Source organism: Coenobita brevimanus, chromosome 14, assembly GCF_032717465.1.
Source record: "Coenobita brevimanus isolate Jiangsu-jjx chromosome 14, ASM3271746v2, whole genome shotgun sequence".
Taxonomy (NCBI): domain Eukaryota; kingdom Metazoa; phylum Arthropoda; class Malacostraca; order Decapoda; family Coenobitidae; genus Coenobita; species Coenobita brevimanus.
In genome coordinates, this window is record NC_136967.1 from 11,666,691 (window position 1) to 11,680,754 (window position 14,064).

Here is a 14,064-nt window from a genome sequence, read left to right on the forward strand (position 1 = left end):
AATATCTTTTTGCACTGTCTTTATTGACCTCAAAGCTGCCGTCAATGTCGCAAATCAGAAATTTTATCCTCGATGAACTTGTGATGCCAACCAGGGTGTCTTTGAACGCCTGTTCAGCTGGCTTGAAAGCTACCTATTGTATCACCTCCCTCGGGTTTTCTTCTGTCGGAAGGTTTAGTAGCAACTGACACTTTACTCTTCGCCCCAGAGCGGGGTCCTCAACCCCTTCCTTTTCAACCGTACGAACAGCCGCCTTCTTGGACGTCTCAGATCCTCTCCAATTTTAACCTACTGTATGTTGATGCTATCTGTATCCACTACCCTGCCACCTTCACCGTCTCATCATTACGTATGGCTAGGCTGCCTCTGCTTGTGAGCTAATAAATAATATTGCCAAAATTATACTATTTGCTCCCTCTCCCACTCACAGGTTTGCCTGCACAACCTTCATCCTCCTCGGAGTTCATCTCGAAGTAGTACAGGACTATAAATATTTCTGCATTCCTCTTCCCCCCTTTTAAACCCTATTAATTATGTATCCACCCTCTGCACCCGCCTTCTCAACAGACTCGACGTACTTGGCATCCTCACTAGCCCGCAGGGGCTCAGCGTCACCGTCGCTTGTGTATTTTACGAGTTATATATATATATATATATATATATATATATATATATATATATATCTCTTTTCTTGACTAGCATGCCATTCTTTTCTTCCTCGAACAGCTCCGGCCACTTGAAGTAGGACAAAATTGAGCGGTGAGTATCATTCATCACTGTCTCGGGTCTACCAGAGTAGTCAACATGCTCACTGAACTCGGGCAGTGTCTTGCCACTAATAGCAATCATATGCTCTGTGTCTGCTCTGCCACACAATGTCTGACCACTCTTCTCCCAGTTGATTGATGTTCTCCTTGATGCCTCTCACCTCTGGTGCGATGAATTATACACCAAATCGGAGGTCATTTACCGAACCAGTACCGAATCAGTACTTTTAATAGAAAAAAATCATAATTTTTACCACAATACAGTTTCATATACACCTAATTATCTAAAATCCGTTCAAAAATGAGTGCATTATTTAACTTAATTTAAAAAAAAAATAGGATTCAGAGCAAAAATGTTAAAGTTAGTGTTTCGCTTTTAGTTCGCCAACTCGCCTTGACAGACTTCTGTTTTGCATAAATATATATTTTAATTTGTAAATACATTTAGTTGCACTCTGAATCAATACCGTAGCAAAACAGAAGTCTGTCCAGGCGTGCTGACAGCCCAAAATGGAAACCCTCAAACTTTAGCACGTTTTCGCTCTGAATCCTATATATATATATTTTTTTAATTAATAGTGAAACTGAACACATTTTTTGTATCCGATTCAGAAAATTAGGTGTGTATGAACCTTTAAGATGATTAAAATTTTAATATTTTCCAATTAAAAGTGCCGATTTGATAAATGACCGCCGATTCGGTAATTCGTCACACCGCCAACCTAGATCATACCGGAAGCATCCATGTCCCCAGCATGGCCTCTTGGCTCCAAAGAATTCGTTCAACACTGTTCTCTTAGCTCTGCGGAAAAGCTCCCGCCAGTATCTGTGCTGACCTTGTCACATCCATCCCTGCAAACACTCTACCCCCTAAATGGACACGTACAGCTCTCGCTAATCATTATACACCTCCTGCCACCGCTGCTGACCGTCCACCTATCCCTCCTCAATTCTCCATTACTGAAACCCTTAACTAATTAACCCGTATCTGTCCAACCCGTACAACACATGCAAAAATTTCTGAGACATAGCACCGCATGGTTTCCATTTTACCTTTGTTTGAACTTCACTGTACAGATACGGCTTCATACTAGAAAAAAGTATATATTCCCTATTACCGTGCCCTGGATCCGTCCCTTTTGTGTACTACGATTCAATTTCTCCTACTAATTCTAGAAGACTGGCTGACTTATCTCCCAGTACGATCTCGGCTGTTTCATTCACTGCTTATGAATCTACCACAGTACAGTACATTCTCGTAAAAAAGGTTTTCTCACGGGTGTTGTATTTATCCTTCAGTTATACCAGAAACAACGTTTTCTGTTATGCACCAACTTCACGTTTTCTTTCTAGTGTACCTACATTAATACTATACGTTCAATAAACAAAATTTAAACAAAATTTTTATCTATATATACTGTACATTATGAGTCATAATAGTTGTTTCAGTCTGTATGTCATTTTATATTTACATGCTATATTATTATTACCTATTCCTGCTTCGCCTTCAACGAAGTCCTTTTCCAGGGGACTGGAGCGGGTTTCGTTTGTCCCTTTATAAAGGCACATGCTTGCATACGTCGGCTTTGGTCACCTAATGGCAGCTCTCCATGCTGCTCGATCTCTAGTAGCTTCTATTCAGTCCCTTACCGCCCCTGAGGTCCTACTTTATGACCTCTTCTCGCGTCTTTTTCAGTTTGCCTCCTGCAACCCTACTCTCAATGTTCACATCTCTCATCCTTCGCATCCAGTTGTCATACTGCATCTACTACGTATGTCCAAACTATCTCAATCTATTCTTTCTTCTCACACGAATATACTGTATTCAAGTCTTCTTCCTCTCTGCTCTTAATTCGCAATCGTTACACCTCCAGGCCTGTTATTCAAGGACGCACTACACATCCATCTTGTCATTACCATTTCTGTACATTTGAGCTTAAGAATATCCTCATCCTTTACAACCCAGGTACAGCATTGCGGTCCTAACACATTCTGCAGTCAAGGACCCCTTAATACGGAGGGAAAGCCCTCTCAGTGTTCGAAGAGACAACAGCTCCCTGAACTTCTACCAACCACTAGCCCCACCTCCAGCACATATTATGTCTCTCAGACCCCCAAATAACATAGGTCCTCTACACACTCAAGAGATTCTCCAGCAAAGTCAATTGTTTCCCGTCTCTGTCTCAGCAACCTCTCCCTTGCACACCGCACACACGAAATCAGCATTATTTCACAGCCTACGTCTAATACCACAACATCTCTTCCGCAACCACTTACCACAAACACTGCACAAGATGGAATTACATCCCACACCCTTGTGGCAAACAACACATAACCACACCAGCTTTCATTGATAGCACCGTCACCAGCCATAGAGATCATCACTTATTTTATCCACATTAACTCTAAAACCCTTGTACCCCATTCCAACTCTCCGCTTCCTATATCTTTCCTCCACCACCCTCTCATTCTCCCCAGTCAACTCAAAGTTACCAGCATGCAACACTTCCCATGGATTCCGGTTCTAACGTCACGTGAGACAGCACCAAGCTCCATGATAAACAATAAAAGGCTTAAAACTGACCCCTAATGCACGCCAACATTCACAGGAAACTCATCACTCAAAGCTTCATTCACTATCACCTGGGTGCAAGCACCCTCGTACACTGCCATGGCCACTTTAACCCTCCACTCCTCGATCCCAAGCTTCTCATAGCCCACTTCACCACTTCCCTGGGAACCATGTTAAAGGCATTATCCAAATAAAAACAAACAAACAAAAGAAAATAGTTTGCTCTTCCTTCCTATATATTTTTCCTAATGCTATAGAACAATGAATATTGCATCAGCAGGCCCTTTGCCTGGCATAAACTCATACTGCATCTCATCAACATTCACTCTTTCCTTTATCACACCTTCTAGGACTCTCTCCTTTACCTTCATTATTTGGCCCAAGTTTTATACCTCAATAATTTCCTCTTTCCAGGGCATCACCCTTCTTTGTATGCACGTTTACTATCACGATCTTCATCTAGTCATCTGGAACAACGCATTCATATACAATCGAATTTATCAAATTAGTAACTAAACCCACTCCTATATATCGTGAGGCTTTCATCATTTCAGAAGTCAACCCAGGCGCACCCGCCGCCTTCCCCACCTGCACCCTGGCTATTGCCTTCCTTACGGTATTCCAACATCAATCAAAGGCCAAGGGCCAAACACTAGATCCGCCGACTCCAAACCTTTCCTGTTACAGTCAAACTCTCCGTTCAGCAACAGGTTATAGTGGTCTCTTGAAGCATCTTTAATATCCTCACTGTCTACCACTACCCTTCCTTCATCATTCTTCACACACACTGCTCACCTATAATATTCCTGTTTTCTCTCTTTGTCTGTGTTGCCACTTTAATTACAAGATTCCTCCTTTCGCCACTGTTAAGGCTATCCCGTACATGTCTCTGGGACTCAGTATACCTAGTATACCTCCTTTCTGGCCCTACGCTTAGGAGCCAATTATTCCTATCTGTTACCACCCCTTTCCATTCCTGGGAAAGTCTTCATTTCTTCTTAAATGCGCCTTCTACACCCTCATCCCACTACCATGTTACCTTATGCGTGAAGGACCTCTTGTCCATTCACACACTTCTGTCTACAGCTCCCTGTTCAACCGTCACTGTACACATCTCGTTATAGAAGGCATCCCTTGTTTGATTTTGCACCTTCGTATTTGCCTCGTGGGTGCATAGGTTCTTTCCTTCAGTACCCGTTTCTTTAAATCCATGTCCTATATCAATAATATGTGCTGTTGCACACACTCATCACACCCTATAACATTCACACCCTTCACTAATCTCCTATCAGCCAGCCCTCCTGACCAGGAAATATTCAGTCTCGCTACTGTATATATATATATATATATATATATATATATATATATATATATATATATATATATATATATATATATATATATATATATATATATCCCACTAACTTGATATAGTGCTGCGTACTTCTTCCTTAGCCTTTATCATTCTTTTTCTGTGCCTGCCCTCCCCTCTTCCTATTTCTCCCATTTTTCCTGTCACTTCTTATTGTTTTTCTTTCCTTTACAGGCGGCTTCGCATTGAATGACAAGCCAAATGGTTTTCTGTAAGCCAAGAAACCATGTGCAACGCTGGGTGGTAACCATATAACCAAACCATACGTGCTCCTTACGTGTCAGCAAGTGGGTTGGTGGAGGGTTAATGCCCCTCCCCGTAAAACAAATATCTCAAAGTCAAATGGCCACCCCTATATATATATATATATATATATATATATACATATATATATATATATATATATATATATAGATAGATAGATAGATAGATAGATATATATATATATATATATATATATATATATATATATATATATATATGTACGTACACCACTAGATTCCTATGGAGGTACAGTACATCAAACTATTCCCTGCCCAAGCATGGGATCGAACTCGGTTGTATTCAGAATGTAAATAGCTCCTCTAACCACATGACTTCAGCCTGTTATATATATATATACATATATATATATATATATATATATATATATGGCATAATTAACCATCTGTATTTTATGTTTGGAAGTATTTAAGGTAACTGGAAGTGAGACGGAAAGGCATAGAGAGAGAGGGACAGACAGAGAGAGTCAGAGAGAGATGACAGCACATTACATTCAAAAAAAGGGAACTTGCAAGAAGTTGAGGACAGGGAGTGTTTGGTCTGCAGGTTACTGATTCCCCCCCCTCTTCTAAATCTACCCTTGGACACACACACACACACACACACACACACACACACACACACACACACACACACACACACACACACACACACACACACACACACACACACACACATTCACTTTCTCTCTCTCTCTCTCTCTCTCTCTCTCTCTGTCGCGTCAGGATCCGACTAGGGGGGTTAAAAACAGACAGACACATAAAAAAAAAAACACACACAGGAATAGACGGATATAACGTGTACTGAGAAACAGAACGGGAACATTTTATCGTGACGTGGTTGTACACGGCATAGGGCTGTTACTTAGACCGGGTTTGTGGGCCCTGGCACTTCTTATTTTTTATTTTTTTTTATTTTTTTTTTTTTTTTCCGGTGGAGGGTCATACGAAACGTTAATATCTTGTCGCATGTTATTATTCTTTAACTACGACGATAATGAAAAGGCATAAAAACACCTGAGGATTCTAAGGTGTGTAGAAAATAAATTGGTATAGAAGACCTGCTAAACAGCCTCCTAAACTCAGGACAATACGATTCATGGTTGATAATCATAAAATAACTTGGGATTTTTTATTTTTCTTTAATGAAGGAACATGGAAAGATTCTGCACTCTCTATCCGTTGTCCTTCCTATATATCAGATTTTCTTTAGGAAATGTTATTGACAGTAAGTTTGTGTTTCCTTGTCTAAACCTAGAGTTACAGTTGTGGAGGGAGACAGGTGTGTGATTTCCAGGTGTTTGAGTGACAGACGCTCCACACCCATCACTCTCCACCGCTCTGCCACTCACTACATCCCGGTCCGCATTTTAATCATTCTGCAGTCTTGTGCCACTCATCACTACCCCCAGCTTATTTTCTTACTATTAATGCCTCACTCATAACATCTGTATCTTTTTCACTCATCTGTAATACTCATCATTTCTGTATCTGGTACAGTACCTTTCGTTATTACTGTATTTTGGTGCCAATTGTCACTTCTGCCTTTTTACCTCTCTCTCTCTGTTTCACTCATCACTTCTCTTCCTCACTCAATATTCCTCTTTCCCTCACCACATCTATATCTTTTTCATTCATCACTCCCGTACCACTCATCACCCCTGTACCTCAACTCAAAAACCCCTCTTAGGTTACACTGTGTATCACTTCTACAGTATATCTACCTCTCTCACCACTCACGCACTGATCACAATTTCCGTATCTTACTCCCCAGTGATAAATACCACTCATCGCTTTTCTATCATACTCTGTCACCACTCTTGTGTCACTCTCCCTCATCTACCATGCTTAAACTGTTCACTCACCACTCACTCACCACTCGTCGCTTACTTATCATACTCACCACATTAAACATATACTCTCGTATCACACTCATTCATCACACGCATCACACTCATTAATCTTGTACCATGCTGTCACCACACTAACCATTCTCATCACCATACTCACCATATATTCACTACGCTCACCACACTCACTCATCATACACATTCAATCACCAGTTCATCACATCCATGCTCCATCACTAGCAAACCGCGCTCACCACACTCACCACTTACCAACCCTATAATACACTAACTTACCACAATTACCACATCAGTACGACTCTCACTACACACATTCATCACACGCACCACTGACCCGTCTCACCATCCACTCATAACTCACCAGTCATTCATACTATTCACTCACCATTCACGCAGCATGCACTCACTACTCACTCGCTATTCATTCATCACTCACTCACCACTTACTCATCGCTCACTCACCATTCACTCATCACTCACCATTTTCTCACCACTCACTCACCATTCACTCATCACTCACTCACCATTCACTCATCACTCACTCACCATTCACTCATAACTCACCATTCACTCATCACTCACTCACCATTTACTCAACACTCACTCACCATTTACTCACCACACAATTGAGGACGTGATGGTACACAGCTTCGCCCAATACTTTCCTCGGGTCATCACACACACACACACACACACACACACACACACACACACACACACACACACACACACACACACACACACACACACACACACTCCTTTGTTACTCCAAAGGTCAGTTCTACCCTCTCTTTCTCTCCTTCCTCCTCTTCCTTTTCTTCCTCCTTCATTTCCCTTTTCTCTCTCTCCTCCACCTCTTCCTCCGCTTTCTTCTACTCTCCCTCTTCTACCTCCTCCTCCTCCTCCTAATCATCATCATCATTATCATAATCATCAGTCTCTCTCTCTCTCTCTCTCTCTCTCTCTCTCTCTCTCTCTTTTATTTACTTCCCTCCATCCCTCCCCACTCTCTCCCCTCCTCACCACCCCTCCATCTCTTCACCTCCCCGTTGCTCTTTAATGTCCTCAGTAAGGTGACTATTCAGTTTTTTCATGCTCCCTCCAGGCGATTTTACGCAGCTGATAAGAGACTGCCCGTAGCGAGTGGAATAGAAGCATCCTCCAGTCTAAAAAAAATAAGAAAATCGTCCTGTGGTTGCAACAATGAATTTAAGACGTCATCGTACTGTTAACCCTTTCAACATAAGGACGCACTTTTTCTTTTCTTCTTGCTGCTGCCACACTATTATATTCAGCTCTTTTATTCTGTTCAGGGGAGTGATAAGTGCGCTCGCTTACCAACCACTCACTCGATGTGGTGTTGCCTTCGGGTGACTCTAGAGTGACTGACAAACCAAATGGCTGTCTGCGTCCCAGGAAACTACTTATTCCTTTGGGTGGTAACGATATAACCAAAAGACGCCTGGTGATATAGTGGGCCAGGGCGCTCCAATAGGAAACGGCCCATAAGGATATACATCTAAGGAATGGCTGGGAATTATTGCTTGGATAATGCCATAAAGAGACGTGTTAGGCAGGTCTTTCTCGCCATAAATATCAGAACTGAGTAGCCCAGCCCTGAGCCCCTTCACTGCTGATGAAAAAGGAAAATGGATGATAAACAGATAGCTAGATAGAAAGGAGGGTCCTCTAGCAATGAAGGCTCAACGAAATCTGCATCTAACCCTTATTATTTCGCAGTTTTGACCTGAGGAAAATCGTCTAAATGCAGCAATAATTAAACAAAAAGACACTATCGTACAGAAAAGATTAATTCAGTCACTGCCAACGGTCTCTTCCTACGCCGAAAAGAAAAAAATCGTCTGGAGGAAGTAAGAATATAATGTGAAAGAAGCCACGGTATGAAAGAGGATGTTTCCACAATCCTCTCCTTCCCTTCCTCTCTCTCTCTCTCTCTCTCTCTCTCTGCTTCCTTCTAGCCTTCTTCCTTCTCCTCCTCTCATCCCCTCTTCTCTTTTCTCTCTACTTCCACTTCCTTCATTCCCCTCGCATTCTTTCAGTTCCTGTCATTCTTTACCTCTTTCTCTCTCTGCTTAAACACAATGGTGCCCTAATCATCTTCCTTATACCAATTTCTTTCCCAATACGAAAGACCATTTATTGTAAACCTTATTCATTTTGGCTGCATTTCCTCTGCTGACTCCCATTTCACTGCTCTCTATTCACTTTCATCGATGTATTTCCATAACTAACCCTTTGAGCACGAAAAGACACACCTTAGCTGCAGGCCAGAATAAATTTGCTACGATTTCTGATATGGACGTGCTGGTGGTGAGTTTTGAATCCCTGAAGGATTAGCGATAAACCTACAGATATTAAACCCGTCTGAAACCCGGATATCATTCTGGTTATTGTTTTTCTGATATCACGTTCAGGTTAAAATAATAATCTACAGCAAGTAATTCTCTTCATTTACCAGACACTCTTACTGCCCTAAACTGGACTGATGCAGTCAAGTATGGTTTTTTTGCTACGCTCGCTCTCTCTTCCTACTTTCTATAACAACATTAGCCTTAATAGTCATGCCTTTCAGTTGTGTCCAGCAAAAAATCTCTGACTAGCATTTTCACATCATCTCAGTTTTCATGCAAATATACTGAGGTAAAATATTAATGCGTGAGGCTTAAACTCTGAGTATTTACTCACTGTCTCATCTCGGTAGGTTTACAATTAAATTTTCTCCACAAGTTGAGTAAGTGCCTCCATAACTTGCAAAGGGTGGAAAATGGATATGCTGGGGCGATTGAGTAAAACGTATGTAGCGAGTGTCTACTAACTGCCATATTATTCATCACCTTTGTCTGTCTTGCGATTAAGTTCTTTCATTCATAGGTAAGTGCGTCTAAACAGCTTATAAGGACTGCCAATGCTGACGGCAAAACAAGAATTGTGATGTAACGAATGTCCAATCAACATATGCAGTATTATCCACTAACTCTACTGCACTTTTCCATTGTCATTTTCTTGCACCAAACTCCTTTCACAAACATGGAAGTGCGCCTAAGTAGCTTGCAAAGGGCTGCTGGAAACGCCGAGTCGCTAAAACTTGCACCGTGTGTCGAGTGTGGAGAGCAAACACCAATGCACTCAGGGTCTGGCGGTGAAGTTGTGCTTGACCGTGGAGGCGTCACTCAAACTTCTTCTTCTTCGCCTTTTTCCTTCTACTACTACTACTACTACTATTAATAATAATAATAATAATAATAACAATAATATTTCCTTTGTTTTCTTCTTTTTCTTCTCCGGGACGGTCGAGGTAATGTTCAGTTATGTATGTTAATTTGCTTGGGTTAGGTTATGACAGGGTTAAGCTCGGTCATGTTAGTCTGTTAAGGGTACATCAGATTAGGATAGTCTATTACGATACGATTAGGTCAAGTATGGTTAGGATGAATCTAGGTTAATTTATTGGGGACCACGCTAGGTAATGTTGGGTAGGGTCAGTCTGTTCAGACTACATGTAGATTAGGTTGAAAGTGTTCAGTTAGGTTAGGTATGGTTAGGGTTACGTTAGATTAATGGGCTATGCTAGGTCATGTTAGACAAGGTTAGGTATGGTTAGTCTGCTAAGGCTAGATTAGGCTGAACTGTTAATCTACTCGGCTAGGTTAGGCTAGTCTATTAAGGTTAGTTTAAGTTAGGCTAGGTCAGAGTATCAGATAAATAAAGTAAGAGCGATCACATATGGAAGAGAAAAATAAACACTGAGTTCCTAAAATGGCTTCTATACGTGACCCAGTGGCAGGGCGTCATGCAGGAAGGTAAACAATGTGTTCCCGTTGCTCCACCGTTTTTTACACTGTGATTATTCCGACACGCCGAGGCATCCACCCCCGTTGTTGGCGCAGCGCAGATGTCGCGGGGATGGGGTGAAGCGGCGGAGCAGAGGACGAGTTGAGTGGTTGCGTGTCGGTCATACTGTAAATGATTTGGAGGAGTTCGTAACGCCTCTTCCTTGGCGATATATTCTATGTATTACTGAAACGATATACACGAGAACGTAAGTATGTAATAAGCAGAATGCACTGCTAAGGAAGAGGTGCTGTAAAGTCTCCTCTGAATGACGGCTGGAAGGTGTATTCTGATGTTACCGTTCTCTCCTCTTCCCACTAGATATAATTCTTCTCTCTCTCTCTTAATTCCATTCTCTTGTTTGTTGGAGCAGCATACATGTGGTGGGGACAGGTTGGGGAGGCGGCGTGAAAGACCGCTTGACTGCTGGCGTGACTGAGTGGCGACGGGAAGGTGTTTTCTGGGGGTATTTTTCTCTCCACTAAATATACTTCCTTTGTCTGCATCTCTCACATTATTTCCTGCTTTCTTCCGGGGCTCCAGAATGACCGACAGTCATCGGATGAACCAAAAATACAGATGCAAAATCAAATATACAGCAAACTACAAAAGAGCGATGTAACCCTCTACACCCTTTGATTCTCTTACTTTTCAATATTTATCAACTTTCCTTCTGCCACCGGCGCTTCTGTTTCTTAGATACACTTTCTTCTCTCTCAATTTTAACTAGATCAGGTTAATCTTTCTTGATCATTGCTCTTTGCTCCTTTTCCTGGCCTGGAGGGAAGCAGCAGGGAAGGTGTAGGTAGGATCGTTTATGCCATCTGGCGCTGTGGGTTACGAGAGGGGCAGAGGCCGGGTCATCTGTTGTTCCCCTCCCTCCCCGTCTCCCTCACTGCTTGCTCTTCTCTTCACAGCCAGGCAGGTCATACTCATTATCATTTTCTGAAATTAGCTCTCATTAGCCTCTTAGCTTTACCTATTAATTATGAAATGAGGATAAATTCAAACATTATCTGCATTGTGCTTCAGTACGATGCAATATTCAACTCTATTCAATATACCATTTTTTTCAAAAGAGACACTGTAAAATACAGTAGAGTATAATATCTTTTTGGCTACATTCTGGCCTGGTGACCTAATGCATAGAATGCCCCTATCAGAGTGACGGCCTTGCTTTGCTTAGGTTTCATCCTCAAGAAGTGACTGGTGGTGAATCGATCCTGTACAGCTACCCCTTCACTACAACATTGACTTTTCTGGTTTATTCCTCTTCCTCAAGCATGGTTTCATTCAGATCATACTTATAAACGATCTTACATATTCATGAATCAACAGAGATCTCTTTATAAACGATCTTACACATTCAAGAATTAACACTGATCTCATTCAACTCGATCCCTTGAAGATAATTCCCCCTAAGCTTCATAAAATTCCGTAACGGTAGCAAGAATGTGATAAAAAAAAAAAATCATCATAACAGCGAGGTCCATATGTTATCTAAACTAGTGCACATCACCTATAATAACAGGTTCATTGTACACGCTTACGCATCCGTAATGTAGGTCAAATTCCTTGACCACAAGAATGAAAAATTCTCTCTCCCTCTCTCTCTCTCAATGACATTTGTGACACTCAGGTAAAGAAGAATTTACAGTGTTCAGATAGGCCTATAGTAGTTATTCACTTCGCTATCTTGAAAAGTATGATGGATGTGGTGTTATATGATGTGTTGTGATGAAGTATGGTGTGGTGTGGTGTGGGATGGAAAGGGATTATATGGTATGGTATGGTATGGTATGGTATGGTATGGTATGGTAGATATGGTATGGTATGGTATGGTATGATATGGTATGGTATGGTATGGTAGATATGGTATGGTATGGTATGGTATGGTAATTTATGATACATTATGGTATGGTGAGATGTGGTATGGTATGGTATGGTGTGATATTGTACGGTATGGAATGGTATGGTATGATGTGGTGTGGTATAGTATGGTATGGTATGACATGGTATGATATGATATAGTAAGGTCAAGTATTGTACAGTGTAACGTGAAGCGATGTGGTGTAATATAGTCTGATGTGCAATGGTGTGTGTTACAATGTGTGTGCTATTACCCCACTGGCGTCCCTCATAATGACTCTCGCACACCCACACCCAGGTGCTATATCTCACGGTCTCATTACGGGTGCTACTCAGGCGGAGAGAGGAAGAGACAGACACAGTAGGAAGAGACACTAGTATGAGCTACGATTTTGCTCTAGATCCCATACATTTGTGCTATCAGTTCTGGCTGGTATGCTCCCACTATGTACTTCCTTCACACACTTTTTCTTCTTCTTCTTCCTCTTCTTGTGGGTTTAAGGGTCACGGCCAAATCAATGGCCCAATGCCCTTCCAATGCAAACTGCTTAGGGCCTCACTTCACACACTTCATGTTCAGTTAATGAAGTGAGATCTCAGCCGATCTGAGCTTTGTTCCGTAGCCTTGCAAGATCTCACTAGGTTTTGACACCGTTTCGAGACGATGTACGGGAAATACTGACTGCAGCTGTTCGTGAGACGCTGTATCAATACAAACGTGCATTTGTTTTTACGGAAAACTGATTGCACCTGTTTTCATTCTCGAAGACATGAATGATAAGTGAATGGTGTGGCCAATTTTTAATAAGCAATTCAACAACAACTTTTTTTCGTTTTCGTTCTTTTCTATCGGTTGCTGGATCTCAGACACACTATTTATAGCTCCCGATGAAAGTAAAATAAAATATGTACTATAAGTGTGATCATTTACAGACCCTGTCAACGCATAACATTTTCCTTTTCTTTCTCTTTCTTCTTTTTATTTCTACCAGCAGACGATTTTATTCAAGTGATCAATGACCTCACTTCCTGAAGGAATTAAGGCACAATCTCCACTCATCCTTTTAGAAGCATGAATATATATATATATATATATATATATATATATATATATATATATATATATATATATATATATATATATTAATTATTATTCTTGCTTCCTCCGGGCGATTTTAATCGGATATCTCGTAGTGCAGTAGCTAAGAAATCTGGTGTAACTCCTTCACTACGTGAGGTTTTTCCCAAGCAGAATAAAATCGTCTGAGGGTAACAAGAATAACATACGACGTCATCATTCTGAAAGACCCAGTATTACTATAAATACACATAAGCTATACTATAACACGACTTTTAACTGCATTACAGATACAGTTTACTTAAAATGCTTACACAGAATGGGGAAACACGAATCCATGGAGTTTTATATATCTTGCTTAGAGGTCTGAGTGTTAGAGAAGTTTTTTGGCTGCAACTCGCGTAC